At 53.5% G+C, this 5000-nt stretch overlaps 1 non-coding gene across 1 annotated transcript in view; it reads right to left on the bottom strand.

Moving 5' to 3' along the window:
- LOC126311343 (small subunit ribosomal RNA) overlaps positions 1-1313 on the bottom strand; it is a 1893-nt gene extending 580 nt beyond the window's left edge. The window contains exon 1 of the ribosomal RNA XR_007554538.1: positions 1-1313. This exon is cut by the window's left edge and continues 580 nt beyond it. This is a non-coding gene — a ribosomal RNA (small subunit ribosomal RNA).
- Between the last annotated feature and the right edge of the window lie 3687 nt (positions 1314-5000).

The following is a 5000-nucleotide window of genomic DNA, read 5'->3' as shown; positions in this document are numbered from 1 at the left end:
ATCCTTCCGGTGTCCGGGCCTGGTGAGGTTTCCCGTGTTGAGTCAAATTAAGCCGCAGGCTCCACTCCTGGTGGTGCCCTTCCGTCAATTCCTTTAAGTTTCAGCTTTGCAACCATACTTCCCCCGGAACCCAAAAGCTTTGGTTTCCCGGAGGCTGCCCGCCGAGTCATCGGAGGAACTGCGGCGGATCGCTGGCTGGCATCGTTTATGGTTAGAACTAGGGTGGTATCTGATCGCCTTCGAACCTCTAACTTTCGTTCTTGATTAATGAAAACATACTTGGCAAATGCTTTCGCTTCTGTTCGTCTTGCGACGATCCAAGAATTTCACCTCTAACGTCGCAATACGAATGCCCCCGCCTGTCCCTATTAATCATTACCTCGGGTTCCGAAAACCAACAAAATAGAACCGAGGTCCTATTCCATTATTCCATGCACACAGTATTCAGGCGGGCTTGCCTGCTTTAAGCACTCTAATTTGTTCAAAGTAAACGTGCCGGCCCACCGAGACACTCAACTAAGAGCACCCTGGTAGGATTTCAACGGGGTCCGCCTCGGGACGCGCAAGCACGCCTTCGGCTCGCCCCACCGGCAGGACGTCCCACGATACATGCCAGTTAAACACCGACGGGCGGTGAACCAACAGCGTGGGACACAAATCCAACTACGAGCTTTTTAACCGCAACAACTTTAATATACGCTATTGGAGCTGGAATTACCGCGGCTGCTGGCACCAGACTTGCCCTCCAATAGATACTCGTTAAAGGATTTAAAGTGTACTCATTCCGATTACGGGGCCTCGGATGAGTCCCGTATCGTTATTTTTCGTCACTACCTCCCCGTGCCGGGAGTGGGTAATTTGCGCGCCTGCTGCCTTCCTTGGATGTGGTAGCCGTTTCTCAGGCTCCCTCTCCGGAATCGAACCCTGATTCCCCGTTACCCGTTACAACCATGGTAGGCGCAGAACCTACCATCGACAGTTGATAAGGCAGACATTTGAAAGATGCGTCGCCGGTACGAGGACCGTGCGATCAGCCCAAAGTTATTCAGAGTCACCAAGGCAAACGGACCAGACGAGCCAATCCGATTGGTTTTGATCTAATAAAAGCGTCCCTTCCATCTCTGGTCGGGACTCTGTTTGCATGTATTAGCTCTAGAATTACCACAGTTATCCAAGTAACGTGGGTACGATCTAAGGAACCATAACTGATTTAATGAGCCATTCGCGGTTTCACCTTAATGCGGCTTGTACTGAGACATGCATGGCTTAATCTTTGAGACAAGCATATGACTACTGGCAGGATCAACCAGGGAGCTGCGTCAACGAGAGCTGAGCAGCCGGCCGCCCGGGAGTGTGTCCCGAGGGCCCGCGCGAACACGCAAGCGTCCGCTCAATTATTCTGCAAACAGGAGGAGGCTGAGCTCCTCTGCACGATACACCTCGAAACCCTCTCAGGTCCCGGCGGCGCGCAGCGCCGTCCTAAGTACTTGGTCGGGTTCGAGAGAGGCGCAATCGCCCGGAGATAGGCGAGTAGACGCTTTCAGTGCGAACACCCGTGCTCCCAACTGAGCTTGCCGCTGCCGACAGAGGCCCGGGAGCGTGCTGTCGTGGCATTGCCGGCGGGAAACAACACGCGCCACCTACGGTGACCGGCAGCTCCAACGCCAGCGCCACAGAAGGGCAAAGCCCCACTTGGGTGCAGAAGCGAACTCTCCCAGCACAGCGCACGCGCCAACACGTCCGCAGAGCTGCGATACAAACCACCTGCGAGAACCGCTGGGGGCGACCGAGCAGCAGACGGCGTCGCGACGCCGAGTGCCGGGCGGCGGCGCATCCTCAACGCACACAGTCCGCAATCGGACCAGCACACTGCAGATGTCCACCGCGCTTCGCACCGGGCTCGACAGAACCCACTTTGGCCGCCTGGCGCCGCGCGCAGGGTGCGCCGGCGCATAGCTGGGACGCCAGCCGGGCCCGTCGGCCGGCGCTCCTGCCACTGGGCGCCCCCCACCAGCCGGCTGTAGTGCGTGCGCTCACGCAGCGCGCGGCCAGCACGCCGGGCGGCCCCCCCTCACCGGCCGGGGACTGTCCCGCCAAGCCACAGCCTCGTATCGCTTCATACCCACATGGCCAACTCAGGTTCGGGGGCATGGCGGGTACCGCCGAAACAACCGGTTCACAGATGTACCGATCGTCGCTATCACCGATGCACCTGCAGCGCGAACAACCGCTCAACAACTGATTTCCAGTTCATTTGCGGATCTTTGGCAGCAAACGTATACGTCAATCTACATTTGCGAAATCTACGATTCTGGCATGCCTGCATGTTATGTGTCACGACACGCTACATCAGCCCACATACACACTGCGGCATGTACACGAGAGAACACGTGGAAGATGGTCCGCGCACGTGTGCAATGTCCCTTGCGCGGTCGACTGTCAACCGGCCTCTGTAGCATGTCGCAGATGTGGAACGCGGTCCACCGTGCTATCATGTTGTGTGGGGCAATACGATTAAATAGGAAAACCCTCGTCGCTACATCAACAGACGGCTCACGCTGATTCCCGGCAGAGGGAGGAGGGGGGGGGGGGGGCCAACATGCAATACTTTCGTCCGTACCTACTTACCACATGTCTGTACGGCGTACAACAGTGCAATCTCGCTGTAATGGGGAGACGAGACAAGTAGCATCGTGCACAACATATGGCCCTTATGATTCGCCATTGTAGGGCGCAGCCGGTGTACGGTCAAGCATGTGCCACATTATGTCACTCAGTACGTAACGACGGATGATCAGTGTGGGTTACGCGTACATCAGCGGACAGTCCACACAGGCCGTACCACAACGTACACTGACTGCATCGACAACCGAATGCAACTGAACAGCTGCAAGGCTCATTTCACAAACAAACGCCTGACCGACCAGCTTGGAAGGGCAGGAGGGGAGGGCGATATTCGTTCTGTAGCGGTACACCCTTCCAGTGGTTAGCGGGACTGTGTAGAAAGTACGCAACACTCGAAAGACCTTTATGTGAGGGTACGCACCATGGCATCAAGAAATACACATGACACCAGAGGATCCAAGCAGTGAACTATGTTCAGAGGGTTGCTGTTAGGCAAAGCTACATTCCTGTGACGTTACATGTGACAGTTAAGGTGCAGTGTAAGTTAGGTTAAGGTGCAGTGTAAGTTAGGTTAAGGTGCAGTGTAAGTTAGGTTAAGGTGCAGTGTAAGTTAGGTTAAGGTGCAGTGTAAGTTAGGTTAAGGTGCAGTGTAAGTTAGGTTAAGGTGCAGTGTAAGTTAGGTTAAGGTGCAGTGTAAGTTAGGTTAAGGTGCAGTGTAAGTTAGGTTAAGGTGCAGTGTAAGTTAGGTTAAGGTGCAGTGTAACTTAGGTTAAGGTGCAGTGTAACTTAGGTTAAGGTGCAGTGTAACTTAGGTTAAGGTGCAGTGTAACTTAGGTTAAGGTGCAGTGTAACTTAGGTTAAGGTGCAGTGTAACTTAGGTTAAGGTGCAGTGTAACTTAGGTTAAGGTGCAGTGTAACTTAGGTTAAGGTGCAGTGTAACTTAGGTTAAGGTGCAGTGTAACTTAGGTTAAGGTGCAGTGTAACTTAGGTTAAGGTGCAGTGTAACTTAGGTTAAGGTGCAGTGTAACTTAGGTTAAGGTGCAGTGTAACTTAGGTTAAGGTGCAGTGTAACTTAGGTTAAGGTGCAGTGTAACTTAGGTTAAGGTGCAGTGTAACTTAGGTTAAGGTGCAGTGTAAGTTAGGTTAAGGTGCAGTGTAAGTTAGGTTAAGGTGCAGTGTAAGTTAGGTTAAGGTGCAGTGTAAGTTAGGTTAAGGTGCAGTGTAAGTTAGGTTAAGGTGCAGCGTAAGTTAGGTTAAGGTGCAGCGTAACTTAGGTTAAGGTGCAGCGTAACTTAGGTTAAGGTGCAGCGTAACTTAGGTTAAGGTGCAGCGTAACTTAGGTTAAGGTGCAGCGTAACTTAGGTTAAGGTGCAGCGTAACTTAGGTTAAGGTGCAGCGTAACTTAGGTTAAGGTGCAGCGTAACTTAGGTTAAGGTGCAGCGTGGGTTAGGTTAGGGGCCAACGTGGGTTAGGTTAGGGGCCAACGTGGGTTAGGTTAGGGGCCAACGTGGGTTAGGTTAGGGGCCAACGTGGGTTAGGTTAGGGGCCAACGTGGGTTAGGTTAGGGGCCAACGTGGGTTAGGTTAGGGGCCAACGTGGGTTAGGTTAGGGGCCAACGTGGGTTAGGTTAGGGGCCAACGTGGGTTAGGTTAGGGGCCAACGTGGGTTAGGTTAGGGGCCAACGTGGGTTAGGTTAGGGGCCAACGTGGGTTAGGTTAGGGGCCAACGTGGGTTAGGTTAGGGGCCAACGTGGGTTAGGTTAGGGGCCAACGTGGGTTAGGTTAGGGGCCAACGTGGGTTAGGTTAGGGGCCAACGTGGGTTAGGTTAGGGGCCAACGTGGGTTAGGTTAGGGGCCAACGTGGGTTAGGTTAGGGGCCAACGTGGGTTAGGTTAGGGGCCAACGTGGGTTAGGTTAGGGGCCAACGTGGGTTAGGTTAAGGGCCAACGTGGGTTAGGTTAAGGGCCAACGTGGGTTAGGTTAAGGGCCAACGTGGGTTAGGTTAAGGGCCAACGTGGGTTAGGTTAAGGGCCAACGTGGGTTAGGTTAAGGGCCAACGTGGGTTAGGTTAATGGCCAACGTGGGTTAGGTTAAGGGCCAACGTGGGTTAGGTTAAGGGCCAACGTGGGTTAGGTTAAGGGCCAACGTGGGTTAGGTTGCCAGAGATGTGTCAAATCAGGATGTACGTTTGGCTGGTGTCAGGTGGTGGGTTGGTTCGATGCCTTTATAAGGGGTGTGGCCAAAGGGTATTTTATTACTTGTACCTTTTGTGTTGTGGCGTGGCGTTGCGTCCTGTGTTGATACTGGGTGGACCACTGTGGGTGTTGCTGGCTGATTTGAGCTGCGTTGTTTGCGGGTGATGTGAGACATTCTGTC

The sequence above is a fragment of the Schistocerca gregaria genome, unplaced genomic scaffold, assembly GCF_023897955.1.
Source record: "Schistocerca gregaria isolate iqSchGreg1 unplaced genomic scaffold, iqSchGreg1.2 ptg000409l, whole genome shotgun sequence".
In the NCBI taxonomy this organism is placed as follows: Eukaryota; Metazoa; Arthropoda; class Insecta; order Orthoptera; family Acrididae; genus Schistocerca; species Schistocerca gregaria.
The sequence above is the reverse complement of the archived record's forward strand: the minus strand, read 5'-3'. Positions and strand labels throughout refer to the sequence as shown.